Here is a 25,007-nt window from a genome sequence, read left to right as displayed (position 1 = left end):
GTATATAAACCACAATTTCTTTATCCATTCATCAGTTGATGGACATTTAGGCTCTTTCCATAATTTGACTATTGTTGAGAGTGCTGCTATAAACATTGGGGTACAAGTGCCCCTATGCATCAGTACTCCTGTATCCCTTGGGTAAATTCCTAGCAGTGCTATTGCTGGGTCATAGGGTAGGTCTATTTTTAATTTTCTGAGGAACCTCCACACTGCTTTCCAGAGCGGCTGCACCAATTTGCATTCCCACCAACAGTGCAAGAAGGTTCCCGTTTCTCCACATCCTCTCCAGCATCTATAGTCTCCTGATTTCTTCATTTTGGCGACTCTGACTGGCGTGAGGTGATATCTGAGTGTGGTTTTGATTTGTATTTCCCTGATACGGAGCGACGTTGAGCATCTTTTCATGTGCCTGTTGGCTATCCGGATGTCTTCTTTAGACAAGTGTCTATTCATGTTTTCTGCCCATTTCTTCACTGGGTTATTTGTTTTTCGGGTGTGGAGTTTGGTGAGCTCTTTATAGATTTTGGATACTAGCCCTTTGTCTGATATGTCATTTGCAAATATCTTTTCCCATTCCGTTGGTTGCCTTTTAGTTTTGTTGGTTGTTTCCCTTGCGGTGCAGAAGCTTTTTATCTTCATAAGGTCCCAGTAATTCACTTTTGCTTTTAATTCCCTTGCCTTTGGGGATGTGTCGAGTAAGAAATTGCTACGACTGAGGTCAGAGAGGTCTTTTCCTGCTTTCTCCTCTAGGGTTTTGATGGTTTCCTGTCTCACATTCAGGTCCTTTATCCATTTTGAGTTTATTTTTCTGAATGGTGTCAGAAAGAGGTCTAGTTTCAACCTTCTGCATGTTGCTGTCCAGTTCTCCCAGCACCATTTGTTAAAGAGACTGTCTTTTTTCCATTGGATGTTCTTTCCTGCTTGTCAAAGATTAGTTGGCAATATGTTTGTGGGTCTAGTTCTGGGGTTTCTATTCTATTCCATTGGTCTATGTGTCTGTTTTTATGCCAATACCATGCTGTCTTGATGATGACAGCTTTGTAGTAGAGGCTAAAGTCTGTGATTGTGATGCCTCCTGCTTTGGTCTTCTTCCTCAAAATTACTTTGGCTATTCGGGGCCTTTTGTGGTTCCATATGAATTTTAGGATTGCTTGTTCTAGTTTCGAGAAGAATGCTGGTGCAATTTTGATTGGGATTGCATTGAATGTGTAGATAGCTTTGGGTAGTATTGACATTTTGACAATATTTATTCTTCCAATCCATGAGCAGGGAATGTCTTTCCATTTCTTTATATCTTCTTCAATTACCTTCATAAGCTTTCTATAGTTTTCAGCATACAGATCTTTTACATCTTTGGTTAGATTTATTCCTAGGTATTTAATACTTCTTGGTGCAATTGTGAATGGAATCAATTTCTTTGTCTTTCTGTTGCTTCATTGTTAGTGTATAAGAATGCAACTGATTTCTGTACATTGATTTTGTATCCTGCAACTTTGCTGAATTCATTTATCAGTTCTAGCAGACTTTTGGTGGAGTCTATCGGATTTTCCATGTATAATATCATGTCATCTGCAAAAAGCGAAAGCTTGACTTCATCTTTGCCAATTTTGATGCCTTTGATTTCCTTTTGTTGTCTGATTGCTGAAGCTAGACTTCCAGCACTATGTTAAACAACAGGGGTGAGAGTGGGTGTCCCTGTTGTGTTCCTGATCTCAGGGTAAAAGCTCTCAGTTTTTCCCCATTGAGGATGATGTTAGCTGTGGGCTTTTCATAAATGGCTTTTATGATCTTTAAGTATGTTCCTTCTATCCCGACTTTCTCAAGGGTTTTTATTAAGAAAGGGTGCTGGATTTTTTCAAAGGCCTTTTCTGCATCGATTGACAGGATCATATGGTTCTTCTCTTTTTTTTTGTTAATGTGATGTATCACGATGATTGATTTGCGAATGTTGAAGCAGCCCTGCATCCCAGGAATGAATCCCACTTGATCATGGTGAATAATTCTTTTTATATGCTGTTGAATTCGATTTGCTAGTATCTTATTGAGAATTTTTGCATCCATATTCATCAGGGATATTGGCCTGTAGTTCTCTTTTTTTACTGGGTCTCTGTCTGGTTTAGGAATCAAAGTAATACTGGCTTCATAGAATGAGTCTGGAAGTTTTCCTTCCCTTTCTATTTCTTGGAATAGCTTGAGAAGGATAGGTATTATCTCTGCTTTAAACGTCTGGTAGAACTCCCCTGGGAAGCCATCTGGTCCTGGACTCTTATTTGTTGGGAGATTTTTGATAACCGATTCAATTTCTTCGCTGGTTATGGATCTGTTCAAGCTTTCTACTTCCTCCTGATTGAGTTTTGGAAGAGTGTGGGTGTTTAGGAATTTGTCCATTTCTTCCAGGTTGTCCAATTTGTTGGCATATAATTTTTCATAGTATTCCCTGATAATTGTTTGTATCTCTGAGGGATTGGTTGTAATCATTCCATTTTCATTCATGATTTTATCTATTTGGGTCATCTCCCTTTTCTTTTTGAGAAGCGTGGCTAGAGGTTTGTCAATTTTGTTTATTTTTTCAAAAAACCAACTCTTGGTTTCGTTGATCTGCTCTACCGTTTTTTTAGATTCTATATTGTTTATTTCTGCTCTGATCTTTATTATTTCTCTTCTTCTGCTGGGTTTAGGCTGCCTTTGCTCTTCTGCTTCTATTTCCTTTAGGTGTGCTGTTAGATTTTGGATTTGGGATTTTTCTTGTTTCTTGAGATAGGCCTGGATTGCAATGTATTTTCCTCTCAGGACTGCCTTCGCTGCGTCCCAAAGCGTTTGGATTGTTGTATTTTCATTTTCGTTTGTTTCCATATATTTTTTAATTTCTTCTCTAATTGCCTGGTTGACCCACTCATTCTTTAGTAGGGTGTTCTTTAACCTCCATGCTTTTGGAGGTTTTCCAGACTTTTTCCTGTGGTTGATGTCAAGCTTCATAGCATTGTGGTCTGAAAGTATGCATGGTATAATTTCAATTCTTGTAAACTTATGAAGGGCTGTTTTGTGACCCAGTATATGATCTATCTTGGAGAATGTTCCATATGCACTCGAGAAGAAAGTATATTCTGTTGCTTTGGGATGCAGAGTTCTAAAGATATCTGTCAAGTCCATCTGATCCAATGTATCCTTCAGGGCCCTTGTTTCTTTATTGACCGTGTGTCTAGATGATCTGTCCATTTCTGTAAGTGGGGTGTTAAAGTCCCCTGCAATGACCACATTCTTATCAATAAGGTTGCTTATGTTTGTGAGTAATTGTTTTATATATTTGGGGGCTCTGGTATTCGGCGCATAGACATTTATAATTGTTAGCTCTTCCTCATGGATAGACCCTGTAATTATTATATAATGCCCTTCTTCATCTCTTGTTACAGCCTTTAATTTAAAGTCTAGTTTGTCTGATATAAGTATGGCTACTCCAGATTTCTTTTGGCTTCCAGTAGCATGATAAATAGTTCTCCATCCCCTCATTCTCAATCTAAAGGTGTCCTCAGATCTATAATGAGTCTCTTGTAGACAGCAAATAGATGGGTCTTGTTTTTTTATCCATTCTGATACCCTGTGTCTTTTGGTTGGCGCATTTAATCCATTTACATTCAGTGTTATTATAGAAAGATACGGGTTTAGAGTCATTGTGATGTCTGTATGTTTTATGCTTGTAGCTATGTCTCTGGTACTTTGTCTCACAGGGTCCCCCTTAGGATCTCTTGTAGGGCTGGTTTAGTGGTGACAAATTCCTTCAGTTTTTGTTTGGGAAGACCTTTATCTCTCCTTCTATTCTAAATGACAGGCTTGCTGGATAAAGGATTCTCGGCTGCATATTTTTTCTGTTTAGCACACTGAAGATATCGTGCCAATCCTTTCTGGCCTGCCAAGTTTCAAAAGAGAGATCAGTCACGAGTCTTATAGGTCTCCCTTTATATGTGAGGGCACGTTTATCCCTTGCTGCTTTCAGAATTTTCTCTTTATCCTTGTATTTTGCCAGTTTCACTATGATATGTCATGCAGAAGATCGATTCAAGTTACGTCTGAAGGGAGTTCTCTGTGCCTCTTGGATTTCAATGCCTTTTTCCTTCCCCAGGTCAGGGAAGTTCTCAGCTATAACTTCTTCAAGTACCCCTTCAGCACCTTTCCCTCTCTCTTCCTCCTCTGGGATACCAATTATGCGTATATTATTTCTTTTTAGTGTATCACTTAGTTCTCTAATTTTTCCCTCATACTCCTGGATTTTTTTATCTCTCTTTCTCTCAGCTTCCTCTTTTTCCATAACTTTATCTTCTAGTTCACCTATTCTCTCCTCTGCCTCTTCAAGCCGAGCCGTCGTTTCCATTTTGTTTTGCATTTCGTTTAAAGCGCTTTTCAGCTCCTCGTGACTGTTCCTTAGTCCCTTGATCTCTGTGGCAAGAGATTCTCTGCTGTCCTCTATACTGTTTTCAAGCCCAGTGATTAATTTTATGACTATTATTCTAAATTCACTTTCTGTTATATTATTTAAATCCTTTTTGATCAGTTCATTAGCTGTTGTTATTTCCTGGAGCTTCTTCTGAGGGGAATTCTTCCGTTTGGTCATTTTGGATAGTCCCTGGAGTGGTGAGGACCTGCAGGGCACTTCCCCTGTGCTGTGGGGTATAACTGGAGTTGGTGGGCGGGGCCGCAGGCAGACCTGATGTCTGCCCCCAGCCCACTGCTGGGGCCACAGTCAGACTGGTGTGTGCCTTCTCTTCCCCTCTCCTAGAGGCAGGATTCACTGTGGGGTGGCGTGGCCCATCTGGGCTACTTGCACACTGCCAGGCTTGTGGTGCTGGGGATCTGGCGTATTAGCTGGGGTGGGTAGGCAAGGTGCACGGGGGCAGGAGGGGCAGGCTTAGCTCACTTCTCCTTAGGTGATCCACTTCAGGAGGGGCCCTGTGGCAGTGGGAGGGAGTTAGACCCGCTGCTGGAGGTTTGGCTCAGCAGAAGCACAGAGTTGGGTGTTTGCGCGGAGCGAGTAAGTTCCCTGGCAGGAACTGGTTCCCTTTGGGATTTTGGCTGGGGGATGGGCGGGGGAGATGGCACTGGTGAGCGCCTTTGTTCCCCGCCAAACTGAGCTCTGTCGTCCAGGGGCTCAGCAGCTCTCCCTCCCTTTGTCCTCCAGCCTTCCCACTTTCTGAGCAGAGCTGTTAACTTCTGACCTCCCAGACGCTAAGTCGCGCTTGCTGTCGGAACACAGTCCGTCAGGCCCCTCCGCTTTTGCAAGCCAAACTCGGGGGGTCTGCTTGGCCGGCGGGCCGCCCCTCCGCCGGGCTCCCTCCAGCCAGTCTGTGGAGCACGCACTGCCTCTCTGCCCTTCCTACCCTCTTCCGTGGGCCTCTCGTCTGCGCTTGGCTCCGGAGACTGTTCTGCTAATCCTCTGGCGGTTTTCTGGGTTATTTAGGCAGGTGTAGGTGGAATCTAAGTGATCAGCAGGATGTGCGGTGAGCCCAGCGTTCTCCTACGCCGCCATCTTCCTCATCCTCCAATCTGACTCTGTTTTTACAGTACTTTCAGCACAGTAGAACACACAAAAGATTAACTTAGGAGGTCAGGATTGTGGCATCATGACACGAACACTGAAAACAATTTATTAAATTTTAGGTGGTAAAGGGATTCAGGCAGACAAAATTCTTTAAAATAGTCTGAGACAATGTTGCTCAGATAGGTATCTACTTTGGGGCAATTTCACTGTTGATGACCTAGGAGAAGGAAATGCCATGGGATCACAATATGTACAATTAATAGAAAATCAGACTTTTGGTAAATGCATGAAGTAAAAACAAAACAAAACTAAATGGTTTGACTAGATAAGAACATTAGAAAAGAACTTAGTTATAATTCTTTTAAATATTTAGCACATAAAAACAGAAGTAATACAATAAGGATACAGATAAATAGGGAAATAAAGAAAAATATTGCTTACACATTCAGACAAAGATATAAGTGGAGAGCTGAAACATTATTAAGAATTAGGATATTAAGACTTTATAATAATGTTTGAAAATAAAATGGAATAAAGTATTCAAACATAACTGATAAAAATTAGTTGAGATTAAGTAGAAATTGTTTTTGAGCAAGAACATTGTTGTCTACTGTCCAAAATGAATTTTGGGGTGCATGGGTGGCTTAGTCAGTTGAGCATCCAACTCTTCATTTTGGCTCAGGTCATGATCCCAGGGTCGTGGGATCAAGCCCTGTGTCGGGCTCCACATGTGAAGCCTGCTTAAGATTCTCTCTCTCTCTCTCTCTCTCTCTCTCTCTCTCTCTCCCTCTCCCATACTCATGCTCTCCCTCAAATTAAAAAAAAATTACATTATTATTTTGAATCTATAATTTCTATATTTCAAAAATATATTCCATTTCTTTACTTTTTAAAGTTTATTTATTTTGAGAGAGAGAGAAAGAGGGAGTGGGGGAGGGGCAGAGAGAGAGAGAGACAGCAAGAGAGAATCCTAAGTAGGCTCCATGTGGTCAGCGTAGAGCCCAATACAGGGCTCCATCCCATGAACCATGAGATCATGACCTAAGACAAAATCAAGACTCAGAGGCTTAACCAACTGAATCACCCAAGGCGCCCCCCCACAAAAATTTCTTTACATTATTTTGAATCTATAATTTCTGTATTTTAAAAATTTATTCTGTTTCTTTTTTAATCAGAGCAAATCTAATGTTATACATACGTGACTTATCTGCTTCTACCTTTCATATCTTTACACACACATACCTAAAGCTTCTAAGTATACCCCAAATATCTGAATTCTTATACAGTAAATTAGCATAGAGATAAGTCTATATACAATATTACACTCTCTAAGTTCTATGTCTGGTATCGCCATTTTTCTTCTTCTAAATCTGTATTTCCTAGGTTACTTATGGTGTTCATTACTTAGGAATCTTTTACTAAAGTCTTGCTTCATATGCGAAATTTATTGCAAAGTTTTGGAATTGTATTTCTCACTAGCTGTGCTATAAGCATAAATGAGTAAATATGAAAATATGAATAGTCTATAATAGTCAAAGTAGTATATTTCATAAGAGCATTTGTGTGGAAGTATATTGAAGATTCCTCTAGCTAGGATATCAGCTATTTTTGAGTGTCTATGATTGTACAGAGGTAATCTTCTAATACTTTACACAAATTACCTAATGTAATGCACACACACACACACACACAAACTATTGGGTAAAAATTATTCCTATTTTATAGTTATAAATTTGAAGTATGGAGAAATAACTTCCACAAAACCACAGTATTCAATAACTTATTTTGTCAGAGCCAAGATATTATAGCCTTAATTTATCTTTTTTTAAAACTTAGACTTGGAACCACTTTGATACCTGTGCACAGTGAAATAGGATCAAAACAAAGAAAATGACTCAAAACACAATTTCACCTAATGTCAGTTCTCTCTCATTGGGATGTAGTTGAAGCCAAGATATTGATCATTACTGAAAAATACCTATACCATGTTCTAATCTTGATATGCCTCAAAAATAAGAGAGACCCTAGGATATTCTGCAAGAAGGAGAGCTATCACTTGTCAGTAGGTCTAAATGATGAAGAAAACGTGATTCTTTAAAACAATGATAAAAATTCCTCACTGAATGAGGTTCATTTCCACCAAGTGGGGGCTTCAGATAGGTTATTGCAACATAGTTAATCCACAGTACCCAGCAGTAATTGGAAGAAACATATCCATGATCATTTTTACCATTGGAGAAGCCAGTTAAAAGAACACTTTGTACCTTAATTTTATTTGTGCATTTCAGGCAGATTAAGAAAAAGCAAAGTATAACTATACTGCTATATTTAATAATGTTCTGAGATATGAGTACCTTCTACAGTGGTTGCATTGCATGATAAAGATAAATAGGTTGGTTAAAGAAAAAATAAAAACAACAAAAACAAAGGTATGCCAGAGGCTAAGACTGGGACTTGGAGAGGGAGTAAAAAAAGGAGGAAGGAAGGGGGTAAAAGGAAAGGAGGGGAGGATACAGGAGGGGAAGAAAGAGAAGGACAAGGAGGTAAAGAGAAAAGAAAAAAAAAAACCAAAACTCATTTACTTGCTGGGCAAAGAATTAACACCTAGGAAGAACTTCACATAATAGTATCCCTAAAGGGAAGTCAGGAAATACTAAATTTTAGAAAAAAGGAGTTCATAATCCTGGTCTTAAGTAATCATCTAAAATTAGTCCTCTAGATAGGATAGAACGGATCGCTAGTCTGTATATATTCAATTAAAGGAAGTCTCTTTGTTCATCAGAAAGCATCTTCAATTTGTAATGATTTCCCAGATGATGTTATGTAGAACCAGTTATAATGAAACACAATTTTTAGGGTTTTAAAAAAAAATTACTTAAAAAATTGTGTAATAATTTAAGATTTACATAAAATTTGTGAAAACTGTAGAAGTCCAACAGAAACCAAATGCAGCTTTCCTTATTAAAATCTTACATTAGTGTAGTGCATTTGTCATAGTTAATGTACCAATATTAATGCTACTGTTAACTAGAATTTATACTTTATCTAGATTTCCTTAGTTTTTACTTAACATCTTTTTTCTGTTCCAGAATCCCATCCATGATCACTACATTTAGCAGTCATATGTCCTTAGTTTCCTATTGGCCATGATAATTTCTCAGACTTTCCTTATTTTGAATAACCTTGACAGTTTTAGTGGGTACTAGTCAGATATTTTTTAGAAATGGCCATTTTAAAGAAATGATTATTTTTGACAGAGAGAAAGAGAGAGCACAAGCAGGGGAAGGACAGAGAGAGAGAGAGAGAGAGAGAAAGAGGAAGATACAGAATCCAAAGCAGGCTCCAGGCTCTGAGCTATCAGTGTTGAACCCAACGCAGGGCTCGAACTCATTAACTGTGAGATCATGACCTGAGCTGAAGTTGGACACTTAACCGACTGAGCCACCTAGGCTAGAATGGCCTTTGATTGGAATTTGTCTAACGTTTTCTCTTGGTAGGGTTGACATTATGTTTGTGAAGGAAATTGCAGGGATAAATTGTCATTCTCATCATATCAAAGCAACATATTATAATCTGATATCACTATTGAGGTAAATCCTGATGACTTGGATGAGATAGTGTTTGTCAGATTTCCCTACTGCAAAGACAGTTTTTCTTCTCCAATTGCATATGGTACTCTTTGGAGGGCACCTATGTGCTATCCAGATTTTAGGAGTAAGGAGTTAAGACCACTCCTTGAGGACAGAGTATCTACATAGATTCTTTGGAATTTTCCCACTTGGGAAATAAGTCTATTCTCCCCATTTATTTATTCAATTATTTATATCATTATGGACTTAGGAATATTTATTTTATAGCTTATAATTCAGCATTATTTTATTTATTTTGTTGCTCAAATTGTTTCAGATTAAGCAATTGGTATCTCTTTCTGTTGGCTCCTGTGTCTTTTTGAAATGCCCCCATCATCATTTTTTGTTTGTTTTTAAGCACTTCCTCATCTTTCTGCCAATGCAAAAAGCTGTTGGCTCATCTTTCATATTTCCAGCAGTGGTTCTCAAATTAGTCATCCATTTGTGCATGAGTACCTGGCTTTGTTTTGTTTTTTTCTCTGGGAAATATAAAACTCTAAAAATATATACACAGTATATATAAATATGTATTCATATAAACATATAAAGTTTTAGATATCCTACATGTTGTGTACCTATAGCTACAATTATATATATACATATTCAGATTTTACATATATTATAAACAAAATCTAGATACTTGGTATGCATGGTGCTCCTGGGATTTAGTACTTCTAGTCCCTTTCAGCTGACACAAAGAAAAATATTATGTGTGTATTTTAAGACACACACACACACACACACACATAAACATAAATATTCTAAATGTATCAACTTGTATCTATATGAAGCTAAACATAGGTTCATATTGATGTCTCCCAACTCTAATTACTATACTAATTACAATTATTATATGGATCATTTTAGCCTTTTCTCCTTGATGGTCTCTAACTTTTCATAAACACAATGAAGACACCTGGCTCCAACATCTGCTCTTTATTTAATTGCTCAGTTCCATTAATACAGTGGTTTCAGATCTGTTAACCTTAACCCCATAGGATACAAGTTTATTAGCTAGAGTATAGTGCTTAACTATAGCTCCTTTTACCTTTTTTAGTCTTACAGATGCAACTCATTTCCAAAGTTACTTAGTTCAGCACTTTTTCCCTCCACCCTATTTGGTGTGTTTGTTCCATGCATTTGTATTACAATTAGATTGTTTTGTTTTGTCACTTTTTACAAAATGGAATCCACCATTCTCCTAAACAAATTTTGTTGTTTTTTAGTGTACATTAAAGTTCTCTTTGTACTGTAAAGTTCTATATTTTGATAAATGCATAATGTAATGTTTTCACCAGTATCACATCCTACTGAATAATTTCATCACGCTAAAATGTCAAATGTACTTCATTATTCAATTCCATCCCTAAACACCTGGTGACAACTGATCTCCTTACCATCTTTGTAGTTTTGCCTTTCCAAAATGTTACATAATTGGAATCATACAATGAATAGCCTTTTCAAACTGGTTTCTTTCACTTAGTAAAATTCATTTAGATTCACCCAACTCTGCATAGATAGACAAATCATTGCTTTTTATCTAAGAATAAATAGTGTTTCATTGTATCGATATTCCACAGATTGTTAATCTACTTAATGAAGGACATCTTTGTTGATTTCATTTGGGTTTTTGTGTGTGTGTGTGTGTGTGTGATTATAAGTAAAACTACTATAAATCTACATATGCACATGCAGGGTATATATATTGTATATATAACTTTTCAAACCAGTTTGGTAAATATGTAGGGGAATGATTGCTGGATCATATGGCAAAGCTATATTTTGCTTGAGAAGAAACTTCCAAAGTGTGTTTCACAGTATATTATATTTCATTCCCACCAGTACTTAATGAAGTTTCTGATACTACATATCTTGACAGCAACTGGTGTTATCAAATTTTGAATCCTAATCATTCAAATATGTGTGTAGTGGTGTCTCAATCTTGTGTAAATTTGCAGTTCCCTAATAAAAAGTGGTATCGAACATCTTTTTAAAATGCATACATGCCATCTATATATTTTCATCGGTGAGGTCTCTGGTCAGATCTTTTACCCATTTTTTCACTAGGTTGTTTAAATTATTTTTGGTTGAGTTTTAAAAGTTCTTGGTGTCCTGTGGACACACATCCTTTTTCAGTGATGCGCCTTGAAAATATCTTCTCCCAGTATGTGGTTTGTCTTTTCCTATTCCAACATTGTCTTTATTAGAGCAGTGTTTTTTACTGAAGTCCAGGTTAGCAACTTTTTCTTTTAGAAATCCTGCTTTTAGTGTGGTTTTTAATAACTTATTGGGATGCCTGGGTGGCTCAGTTGGTTAAGCATCCAACTTCAGCTCAGGTCATGATCTCACGTGTTTGTGAGTTTGAGCCCCGCGTCGGGCTCTGTGCTGACAGCTCAGAGCCTGGAGCCTGCTTCGGATTCTGTGTCTCCTTCTCTCTCTACCCCTCCTCCACTTGTGCTCTGTCTCTGTCTCTCAAAAAGTGAATAAACGTTAAAAATATTTTAAAAAATTATTGACGAAGCAAACTAATTTTCTCCTATGCTTTCTTCTGGAAGTTTTATATTTTTGCATTTTACATTTAAGTTGGCAATAGAATTTGTCTTAACTTTTGTGTAATGTGTAAGGTATATGTATAGTTTCTCTTTTTTTGTACACAGTTGTCCAGTTTTACCAGCCATATTTATTGAAAAGCAATCCTTCCTCCATTAAATTGCCTTTGTGCCTTCTCAAAAATCAATTAATTATATTTGTATAGGCTATGCCTGAGTTCTCTTTCATATTTCACTGACCGATGTGTCTATTCTGTTACCAATAACATGGTCCCTTGATTACTAAAGCTTGCATTGTCTTTAAGTCACATAATGTGAGTCCTTCAACTTTGCTTCTAAGTCTTCTGCCTTTTACATAGGAATTTTAGAATCTGTTTGTATCTCCAAAATAGTTAAAACTTTAGTTGATATGGTTTTGAATATACAGATCAAGTTGGGAAGAATTTATATCTTAATACTGAGTTTTCTAATAACAAATACATAATAACTCTTAATTCATATAGTTCCTCTTTGATTTCCTTCATATTTTCTACTTCCTAGCACACATACAGAACTTAAACATATTTTATTAGATTTAGATATAATTTACATTTATATTAATGCTATTGTAAATGGTTTTTTAATTACATAATTTAATTAGGTATTGCCCAATACCCAACCAATTTCCAACAATAGGAAAGTAAGGCTTTTACATATTGACTTTATAGGTTTCCTGTGAATGTGCTATAATTATTTATTGGTACAAAGAGATTTTTGGTAGATTCTTTGATTTTTCTACGTAGACAGTAACTCTCACTCCAAATAAAGACAGTTTTATTTCTTCCTTTCAAATCTATACCTATATATCTATATATCCTTCTTTTTAAAAATTTTTGTCCTATTGTACCAACTAAAACTTCTAGTAGAATATAGGAATGGTGAGAGAAGACATTCTTGTTTTGTTTCTGATCTTAGGGGAAAGCATTTGGTCTTCTACCACTTAGGATGTTAGTGCTAGTGTTTTATAGGTGTTTTCTTTAATCAAGTGAGGAGGTTTCCACTTATGTTTAATTTACTGAGAGTTTGCATCATAAATGGGCATTGGCTTTTGTCAAAAGCTTTTTCTAAATCAATTAATATATTATATGGTTTTTATTCTTAACCAGTTAATGTGGTAATTTATATTGGTTGATTTTTTTTTTTAACAAAACTACTTTGCTTCCCTAGCATATATTGTACCTGGTGTATAATTTTTTTCTTATGTTTTTGGATTCATTGGCAAGTATTTTAATTCAATTTGGGGGGGGGGTCTCTGTTCATGAGTATATTTGGAAAATAGTTTCCACCCCAACCTCCACCTTTGCAGTGTCTTCATCTGGTTTGGTATATAGTAGGCCTGACCTCACAGAATGAAATAGGAAATGTTCCTTCTGTTTCAGTTGTTAGATGAAATACTCTCTAAATGTCAATTAAATCAAGTGGATTGAAAATACTGCTCAGGTCATCTGTATCTTACTGATTTTCTGCCTGCTGTATAAATCCATTACTAGTAGAAGCGTATTGAAATCTCCAACTATAACAGTGTTTTTGTCTCAAAATAAAAAAAAAAAAGGAAGGGGAAATAGCTTTAAAGATATCAGAGACTAAAATATCAGAATGTAGAACAGGGATAAGGAAAGTAAAAATCCATCAAGACTGTGTTCTGGGTGTTGGGAAAAGCATGTCCATGAATATTAAGTCCTTAGAGGGCAGGCTATGGCAGGTCCATTTTTTCCATTTAAGGTAACAGATTTGGGGGAAGGAACACTCAGTTGGAACCATATTTCCTAGCCTTTCCCCACCTTGCATTTAGATAGGATCGTGTGACCCATTCTAGCCCATAGGATGGTAGCAGAAGTGAAATACATACATTTTAAACCAGAGTTTGTGAAAGACCTATGCATTCTTCATCTTTTGTCTTTTCATTTCAGACTTGATGTCAAAAACTCAGAGCAATTGGAGAAGTTACTTTTATAGATGGCACAGATTTTATAGTCCAGGAACCCCAAAGACCACATTACATAACTAAGACATTTTCTTTCTTACGTGTTAAGCCACTGATTTTAGTATATTATTGGTAGTATATTATTAATAGTGCCTATTGTTACGATAACAAACATGGTAATCTACTGCCCACCCCTTCCCACAAGGCATGGAGGGACAGAATTAAGGCAACAGGCAGCCACAGAAAATGATAGGGAACTTCAAAAACAAAATAAAACCATAATAATAATAACAAAGCTTTAAAATGCAGGCTTATTTAGGAGTGTCATTTAAAGAGAAAGAAATATTTTTTGCCAACTAAATGTAATTAGAATCCAGTCATTTATGTGATGTTGTAACTATTTAGTTAATTAACTCTCAAGCTTTTGGAAAAACTGCAGGTGAAAAACTTCCTCACTCTAAGTAACAAAGAATATATTCTTATCTAAATGCACAGTGTTTTGTTCATATAATGCCCATTAACACAAAATGAGAAAAGTTATACATATAAATTCTTTCTCATTAAAGTAAAATTATGCACTTTAGCATTTATAGTGTTATATTTAAAAAGGACACACTATAAACTGACAATTAAAATTGCCTAAGTTCATTTTCAAGTAATTGGTAAGAATTATCTCCAACACACACACACTCACACACACACACACACACACACACACCATACCATTTCTCTTCTCTTCTAGCAAATACAAACAAATTAATGAAGATGATTCTTCATATGTCCCCATGATATTTTAACAATATATTCATCAGATAAAACATATATGACAACAAGGGGATTGAAACATGACAAAGTAGGTTCTTTAGTATAGCATAGTATAATTGATCAAAAATTAAGAAAACAGAATCATATGTCAAAAATTGTGTCAGAAGTGTAGAAATTGACTAAAGGAAACAAACAGATGGATTCAAGATTTTAGAATACAAGAACGCTGAATTACACAGTTCTTTGTGAGTACTGTTACCTCTCAATAGCTTCTCTCAAATAGTGAATTTCATTTAGCATTTAGAAAAGAGTAGTTGCCTTTAACTCCCTATGGTATGCCTGGGTTCAACCTCAGATCTCTAATTCACATTCATGTCATAATATATTAAAACAAACAATTGTCTTGGGAAGTCTTATTAATAAGGATGGGTCTATTTTCAGTCTTGTGCTTATAACTAAATCTCTTCTGAGCATGTTAGAAAAGACCATTATTACACTGAACTCTACTCCTTTAGAATTTATCTGTGAGAAGGTTTATAAATAGAACCTGAAGAAACCTACTTCATTTAAGTAATATGAGATGATAATAAGAAAAAGAAAAACAGTAATATTTAAAACTTATTAAACACTCTACCTATCAAGAACTTTATTAACCATTTTATATTTTTTATCTTATCTAATATGATTTTAAAAATGGGGTAAGTGCCCTTTATTATTGCTGTTTAACAGATAAGGAAACTTAAAAATTGAGAGATTAAGCAAACTGTCTAAATTATTACAACTCTTAAAATTTAGAACTGAGATTTGAACCCAGCTGTCTCTGATTTATTTATTTTTTTAATGTTTATTTATCTATTTTGAAAGAGAGTGTGCAACCAGGGAAGGGACAGAGAGAGAGAGGAAGAAAGAAAGAATCTCAAGAAGGCTCCGCTTTGTCAGCCCGGAGTCTGATGCAGGACTTGATCTCAAGAACCATGAGATCATGACCTGAGTGGAAATCAAGAGTCCATTGCTTAACTGACTGAGCCATCCAGGCACCCCAGCTGTCTCTAATTTCATGTTCTTACCATCTTTGCTTTGAACTCCAACCATTTTATTTCTCTCTTTTTTAACACTCTGACACATTGTTGGACGTACCCTGTATTCCAACATCATTTTTTTAAAAAATGTCTCTTTTCTTTATGACTCCTTTCCAAAGCCTTTTGAACATGCTGTACTTCTGTGTCACTCATGTGTCTCTGACCATAATTTTACAAGTTAGATCACATAATTACTCTATACTCACGATAAAAATATGTGTGATGGTATTTATAGAAACCCATGTAGTTTTGAAATACAGTAGGGCTACCCTCTGTTAACTGTAATACATTTTGGTGAATACAGTATCCACAATGTCAGGAAAGCTAGAGTGGAGTCTAAAGGTCTCATTGGTGTATCAGTTTTTATGGCTGCTTTGAAGAACTACCATAAACTGAGTGGCCAAAACCAATTTTTTTTTCATAGATCTGGAAGTCAGAGTTGAAAATCTAAGTGCTTTCAGGGCCACATTCCTGCTGAGAGATCTAGGGGAGTCCTTTCTTGACTAGAGCCACTTCTGGTGGTTGTTGGCAACCCTGATTTTCTTGTCTAGCTGCATCATTCCAGTCTCTGCCTCGGCCTTAACGGTCTTTATAGCACCTTCTCAGGACTCCCAGAAGGCTCCTTCTACCTCTTGCTAGTCAGTGGTCCCCAAGGAGAACCACACCCCTCGTATTTCTCACTACATTAGTTTCAAATTATTATATAGACTCAAATGAATTTATACAAATTCATAGAATTCATATAGGTAGTATTTATAATAAATGGAATCATAGTAAGGCTGTCCACCAAACTCCAAAGATATAACTCTGTGATGATGGATAGCTGAGTAAGTTCAACTCGAGAGCCACACCAGACCATTGAAATCATGCACTGTAGGCGACTATCCTTTCAAAACACTTGTATGACAGAGCCATTCAAAATGTGGCATAAATTTTATGAGGAAGTAATATTGTAGGAAAAGCTACCAAGAATGTAGATTTTATTTATTTAACTATATTACTTGGATGTGTGAATTTTGGGAAAGAGAGAGGCACATTTGAACAAAATGAAATCATTTAACCTGCTGAAATTTAGTGGAAGGTAAGATGGAAGTACTGATTCTAGGACTCCTGGTAACTCAGTGTATGAACTGAAACATGTTACTTTAATTTTGTGTCACTAAGTGTCCTAAAAGAGAAAATAAATAATGAAGTTCTGCTATACCTAGATAAAAGCTTAAATAATATTAACTAATATAACACATGCTATGTAAACTGTTAAGTACTACATAATAATATTGGAATCAACTTGAATTTTTAAATTATTTTCCTAGTTAAAGATAAGGGCATCACCTCACCTTGTGTGGATTACTTTAAGTTAGTACTGTGTCAGATTATATGAAAATCAGAGCTTATGAATATAAACTTTTTTTTTAAGGTAGTTTAAGAATAGAAGTTTGAGTAAAACTTTCTCCTTAGCAAGGGTATTTTTCTGTGCCTGATAGTAAATCAACCTAAATGTTAAAGTTCACATTGTCCAGGATATATGTAGTACCTTTAAATTGCTGAAACTCACATTTTTAAATAGTTTTTGGTACACTATATAGCTCTTCTTTAAAAAAAAAATTATGGATGCAAATGTATAGAAGTGTGCTTTATAATTTCAAAGGCTAAGAAGTGCCAAAACTCCCCAATTGTTCTTTAAACTCTATCCCTAATAGATTTCCTAGCACTTTGATGTCCTTGTAAGTTGTGGAAGGATGGAGAACTTCTTGCCTTGCCTCACAGCTGGGCATATACACCAGGTCTGCAAGGAAGGGTTTATGTTGTTACCCTCAAGTGCTCATTGTGATGATTTTTACTTTGGAGTCAGACCCTGAATTTAAATCCTGGCTCACCCTGTAGTTGGCCATTGACCTCGGGCAATTTGATATATTTTTCTGTTTTATTTAGTATTATCATATGTAAAGAGGAGTATCTTAAAAAATATCCCATAGAGTTGTTACAAGGATTGAATGAGTTAAAAGAGTGCTTGGAACAGTATGTGAGAACTTGTAAGTATTTAACCAAAATAACTGAGTGATGATGATGATAATTGTAATCTGCTGTCTAAACTTTTTATACTACCACACGTTGTGACAAGGAGATAAAGATTATAGTTAATATGTACTATTTGCCCAGATAATGATAGAGACCAGAGCTAGGAAAGTAAACAAGCTATGTACAGTCATGTGACAGGAGATAAGCCCAACATTGGAGATGAAATGGTAGATAAAATAAGAGAGTAAAACAATGAGTTAGCCATATAGTATCTATAAAGGAGGTATATGTGATATAACATGAACACACTGCATGATAATCCCTTTTGCATATCCTATTCTCACCTCTGATCTCATAGGTATAAACTATGAATGTTCTAAAATTTGTTGAATTATGTTGATTTTCATGCATGAGCCACAAATTCTTACTGATGTGTTCATTCCTAGGAGCATATTTCCATGTTTTCCATATTTCTATCACCCTACAACTTTATCTCAACTTAGGCCTAGGTCCCTTAGCAAGTGGGTGAATCCTGTTGTTTTTATAAAGTTTAGATAAAGTCAGTATCATGTGAGAATGTCATTCATGACTATGAGAACCTGCAGAAGACCCTCCTTTCTAAATTAGTGCAACCTTGAAATAAAAATGATAGGGATTATAATAATATTTTAATGATTAGGGATTGAACTGTTGACCCTAAAGCTTGGCAGGATCTTCTTGAACTGAAACCTGTCTCTTTCAGGAAAAAGATAAATATAGTTCAGCAGTTCCTCTCACATCCCTGGGAGCAAAGCAGTGGATCTCCACAGGGTCTTTTGAGCACAACAGGGTGGCAGAATTCATTCTCTCATGAATAGGGGGCAAAGGGTCCTGACTGAATGTAGTCTCAAAAGCCACTATAGAAAACATGCCTTTAAAAAGATGTTGACCAAGCACAGAAGGAATGAGTAGGATATAGTATGATGGATGGAAATGTAATAAGGAGAATAATGACCTATTACAACCAACTGAAGATGCCATAGAGTTCAGTGAATACAGCTGTTCCATTCTCTCTCACTGCTCGCTAATTGTAGTACAATTACTACCATTACAAAATCAAAAATCAAAGAGTGAACACTGCTGTATGATTTAGACATGGAATATGTTATGTTAATGAATTTTTTGCAACAAGCTATATGCTTAACTAAATTCATAAAGTAGTTAGCACCCAGAAAGTACTGAATATGTGAAAAGTATCATTCCAGTTTTTCAAGTGCTGCACATATTGACTAATTTAATGCTCAAAACAACTCTACAAAGTAGTGCAATTTATCCTTATTTTACAGATGAAGAACTGAGGCACAGAGAAATTAAGTTGATTTGCCCATAGGAAGTCAACTCTAAAATCTGATCACTGACTCTTCATGGTGACTCATGCTTTTTTTCCCATCCACCCACCCGCCACAAATCCAAATAGATATGTAAGTGCAGCAAGGAACTTACATTACACTGATAAGAAGCCTAGAGGTAACAAGACTCCTGAGGAAACTGAACCACTAATGAGTCATCTGTGAATAAACTGTGAATTTCTCTTTTTAGTGTCTTTTTCAATCTGGCATCTTTCACAACCACTAAATAAATTTTCAAAAACAACAAATAGTGAACATAATAAAGCCTGTAGCAAGTGTTTGTTTATTTGCCTTTGAAGCTGTAGCTATAAATTTACACATATATCCTTGAGCAACTGAATTTGTAATTCAAGCCAATACGGATGATAAATTTTCAAAATGTTTAGGGACCCCTGCAAATATCTACATACTTCTGTAGCAAGTTAGTGCTATCTCCAAGTGCACACCCACTGAGGTTCTGGAGCTACTGTCTGGACAGAGAGCCTCTGATGATCAGGCTACACCATAATATCATCCCTGATCATGTAGGTCTACACACACGTAAAGTACTTCATTTCTGAAGTGAAAATAATTTTTCTGCACACCATACAAGGCTGTGATTTCCTCTCAGAAATACTGAAGAACCAATGTGGACAAAAATGAGGTATTCATTTTGGTCACTACTTAATGAGCTAACAGAGAACATTATGAGTTTGCTATGACACTGTTATATCCTGTCTTGGAATATAGGCATGCATATATATATACTCTGTTTTACCTTTTAGAAGACAGTGACTTTGTCTGATTCATGTCTATTTTTCTTAACATAGTTACTTACTACACAGTCTGGCTCAGAGTAATCATCCAATAATATCTGAATGAAACAAATATCAAAAAGAAGACCAGGAAGGACAGATATTAAAATGTATGATCCAGGCATACCATATTGCAGCAGCAGAAAACCAAAAATAAACACAAAATCTAGGAAGAAGCCAGGAGTTGGGGAGCGGGTGGGGAACTTACCTATAGAGGAACAAAGATATAAATTACTTTGGACCTCTCTTTAAAATACCTGCAAGCAAGAGGAAAGAGAGGAGAGGTGGAGGAAAACATTTGAAGTGTTGAAAGAAAAAGTCTAGCACAACAGAATTCTGTATCCAGCGTGATTATCTTTCCAAACTGGAGAGGGAAAAAGTCTTCCTAAAACAAATTTAAAAAATGAGAGAATTAGTCACCAGTGAAGCGATATTGCAAGTAAAATCAAAATAAATTATTCAAGGGCGCCTGGGTGGCTCACTCAGTTAAGGGTCTGGTCTGACTCTTGGTTTTGGCTCAAGTCATGATCTCACAGTTTGTGAGTTCTAGCCCCAGCACTGGCAGTGAGGAGCCTGCTTAGGTTTCTCTCTCTCTCTCTCTCTCTCTCTCTCTCTCTCCCCCCCCCTCTGCCCTTCCTTTACTCATCTAATCTCTGTCTCTATCTCTCTCTCAAAATAAGCATTAAAAAATCCTTCAGAAAGAAGGGAAACAATTTGTTGGAAAATCAGATCTATGCTTGGGGAGAGATGAAAACAAAGGAAAAAGGGTAGGCTGCTACTGATATAGCTCTACAAGACTGAGAGAAGACATACAAAAGCTGTGGTTTCTCCACCAGGTTGGAGAGAGAGTGAAGGAGAGCATTCCTCCAATGTCCCCAGCATTTTGGTGTGCTGACAGTCTAGTAAATTTATTTCCCCAACTGGAGCAATGGAACTCTCATAGTTTCATAGGAGGAACTAAGAATAAAGGAAAAGGAGCAGGCAATCTGCTGAGCCCAACATGGTTCAATAAATTTAGGGGATGGAACAGAGCTTGAGGCTTCTCCATAGGAAAGGGGGTAGAAGAGTGGAATATGTCTCCAAAGTCCTGGCCTGTGTTACAGCAGTGAGAGACCCCAGAGAGAGAGAGCAGGAGATTCTAAGCTCCTGAAAATAAGAGTATATACTCTCTAATTAGGAATCTACACAGACAAGTCCAGAGAAGACACCTTTTCCATAGAAAAGGTTGAGAGGCTCCTAGAATATCTAGCTATGCTGATTAATGAAGGTTTTCTTTGTCAAAGCCAGTCTATAAAAGCCAAGAGAAGTGGCTGTGTCTCCAAATGCAGACACCTATGCAAAGCTTCAAAGAACTCAAAGAATAGGAAAATGGGACATAATCAACAGAACAAAATAAATTTCCAGTAACTGACCATAAAGAAATGGAGACTGAGGAATGGACATCATCATCATGGTGGAATAAGCTGGGAGATGCAAGGAAGGATCCTCCCCTTGAGGTTTCAGTGGAAACAAAGCCCTGTCAACACCTTGAATATAAGCGTCTACCATCCATTCCAAACTATGAGAAAATACATTTCTGTTGTTTGAAGCTATCCAGTTTGTAGTAATTTGTTATGGCAGACCTGGAAAGCTAATGCAGTATATTTAACTAATGAGAAAAGTAGAAGAAACAATTCCCACCTCATTCTGTAATGCCAGCTTTGCAATAATAGCTGTAATCAGTAATCAGCTGAAGACATGACAAAGAAAATTGTTGACCAATAGTTTCATGAACACAGACCCCAGAATCCTAATTAATATTTGAAAATAAGGCCAACATTTTAAGAAAATAATTAGATACCATAACCAAGTCAGATTTATGTCAGGGAGCAAGGAAGATTCAACAATCAAAAAAATCAATCAATGTAATTTACTACATCAACTGGCTGGAGAGAAAAATGATATAATCATGCCAATTGATGCAGAAAAGTCACTTAACAAAATTCAACACACATTCCTGACAAAAACCTAGCCAACTACAAATAAAGATAAATTTGTTCCATTGTTTAAAAATGTACCACAGTAATGTAAGATATTAAAATAGAAATGGCAAGGGAGAAACAAAAGTATATATGTACACCCCATGCTATCTGCTCAGTTTTTCTGTAAGCATAAAAATGTTCTAAAAAATGAAGTTTATCAATAAAAACATTAAGGAAAATTTGTTCACTGTGCACCTATTCAAAAATGATACATTGGACATTCCTTTGTCAAAGATACTCTGGCATATCTTTCAATAAACATTTATCTCAATGTCTCTCCAACATTTTTGACAATAATACATTTCTTTTAACAGAATGCCCATTTATATCAAGGATAGTATTATACCATACAATACATACTGAAGCATTATGTTTTTCTTTACTCACATTCACATATTCCTAGGTAGAACCACCAGCCTCATGATAAATAAGAAAGAGGAAGTATCCTTTTTATTTTCACTCAAGCATCTTGCCAAGTGAAGTATTTCTACATGCAGTTATTCTTCCAATGGTTACTGACATTCCAGAGTCAATAGCTGTTCCAAGACCTGTGTAATCATTCCTCCTGCTCCTTTGTCTACATTTTTTTCTTTTTTTTAGTTTCTAAAGTACCACTTTTAATTACTATTTACTGATGGTCCTGTATTTACTTATATTTCTGTCTCTTTGTAATCTGATACCTGTTCGATATCATGGTAAACGGAGTAGTATCCATGACTCTGAAACCTTCAACTCATTAGCAGTGGTATGAGTTAATATATAAAGCTACTTGAATTTAGTGCTATTATTCAGGCCCACTTCTTACCTTCAGACCTATCTACAACCTTATGAAGAGGTAACTTGTATACTGCTTGTATCCCTGTAGAACTTCTAACATCATTCTAGTAATCCATGCAGAATGCTTCTCTCTTAATCTCCAGCCCACTGTTTACATGTGAAAGGCCTGGCTTAAATAATCAATTTTCTCATATATTTTCAATGTCAGAATTTTCTTCCAGTATGCTTAGTAAGACATTCTATCACTTTTGTATAAATGAGTTACTCTTACACCATGAATTTTCTCCTAGGGTAACTGCGTACATTTTGACACAGGCATGTATTGACGAGTTTCCTTTCATTTTAATGTCAAATTTATTGATCCAGGAGAATTGAGAGCTTAATCACTGTTAGGATTCAAACCGATCTCAGTTATTATAATTAGAGTACTCTAGTCCCCAGTGAGCATGTTGTCATACTGCTATTGCTGTCAAACTTAATTGAACAGCTTCTCCAACATTTCAAGACTGCATACTAAGTTGATCTTTAACAACTGAGACATTACAAATAAAAAAGGAAAGAAATAAACAAGGAAAGAAAGAAATACACTGTCTTTTCATTTGAATGAACACATTCAAATTATCTGGGGACTCGCCCTGGTGATTGGAGAAGGAAATTGACTAACCAAATATCTAAATTGAGAATATGTATAATTGAAGGAAACAAGAAGAGCAATACCATTCAGAACCATCCAATACAATATAATTGTACCCAGTCCTCTCCTTCATGTGCCTACTTCAGAATTTCACTTTCTTATATTATTTAGTTTCAGTAAGTATGTGTTAGGTAATGGCTAATTAAGTTCGGGCAGAAACAACCCTCTCGAAGCAGCTAGTTGTGTAATAGTTTTGTCTTTTCATGTGGGTTGCTCACTCCAAAAATAAATGCAGACACATGAGTGGATATAAAAGAAAGAATATCATACTAAGATCATTGTGGAAATCATACCTAAATGATAATAAATTTGACCTTTTCTAACATTTCCAAGATAATGGTCTTTTTTCTAAGGTGGATTTCCTTAGTTTAAGTCACACTGTAAACACTCTTTCTCACCAACATCACTTGTACAATGAACTTTTAAAAGTGGACCATGCTATTAGCAATTTTCCCAAATATTTAATCACCCTCATTACCATCATATTTAACTCTTACTGACTTTTCCCATTTCTGTTTTATTAAACTCTTCTTCTTCTTTTTGTTTTGATTATAGCTGCCAGTGTGTTCTAATTTTTGAAAAAAAATTTTTTTAACATTTATTCATGTTGAGAGAAAGAGTGTAAACAGAGGAGGGTCAGAGAGAGAAGGAGACACAGAATCTGAAGCGGGTTCCAGGCTCCAAGCTGTCAGCTCAGAGCCCGATGCGAGGCTCGAACCCATGAACCACGAGATCATGACCGGGGAGGAAGTCAGATGCCTAACCGACTGAGACATCCAGGCGCCCCTAATATTTGAAAAATTTTGAGATAAAATTATCATCTTATCGTTAACAGCTGTATTCTCTTCACATCCATTTGAGAAAGACAAATAGAGACTGTTACCATTTTTGAGATTGCTCAACACAACTTAAGAAATGTACAGATGGCTGAATCAAAATAAATAGTAATAGTCGAAATAGGAACAATAATCTCACAGGAAACTTATGTACTCTGAATGCTTTATAAGTGTTTTTATATCCATCTTCTCCATCCATCTTGTTTATCTTGATAGCAATACAAAGAAATGGAAATATGTGAGAACTAAGTAAATTTTTTCATGAACACACATAGCTAATTAGAAGCAAAATAAGCATTATAAAAAAGATCTTTGTTTCTTTGACAATTGTAAACACTAGTTCAAAAGTGTATGTTCTTTTTTTACTGGAATCAACAATTTTCCAAAATACAATAAAAATTTGTCACAAAAAGGGCTATAAAACTATAAGAGGAATAAATATTATGTCTACAATATGAACCCACTAGCTCAATTTTAAGAGAACTTACTCAACTGAAAATTGGTAGAGGCACATTTTTAAGTCAGAGAAACTAGACTCATAGATTTAAATTTAGGAGGCAATTTACTCAGTGATTAGTGAGATCATTTGATTAAAATCCATAATTATGTTTTTTGAATCCAATTTTGTAATAATGGATCAACTTGATCAATATCCCTTTCATGTTTTTTTTTTTTTTTTGCTTTAGGTTTTTAGGTGACTTTATCCTTTTCTTAATGTAATATAAAAAAGTAATTTCTATAGTTAGGCTCTCGAAGTAGATTTATTCTTATCAGATAAAAAATTTCTTTAATTTGAATAGATTTTATATTTAGAATTTTCATAGCAAGAACTACAGCAGAATGAAATATTCACAGTACCATTCCAGGCTGAAGAGAAATATCATAATTAAGTGTATATGTTAGGCCTGTAAAGGCCTCATTATATCACCTGTAACACAGGTAGCTACATTGCCAGTTACA

This window comes from Panthera pardus, unplaced genomic scaffold (assembly GCF_024362965.1).
Source record: "Panthera pardus isolate Hobbes unplaced genomic scaffold, ASM2436296v1 HiC_scaffold_2, whole genome shotgun sequence".
Classification (NCBI taxonomy): domain Eukaryota; kingdom Metazoa; phylum Chordata; class Mammalia; order Carnivora; family Felidae; genus Panthera; species Panthera pardus.
This window is presented reverse-complemented; position numbering follows the sequence as displayed.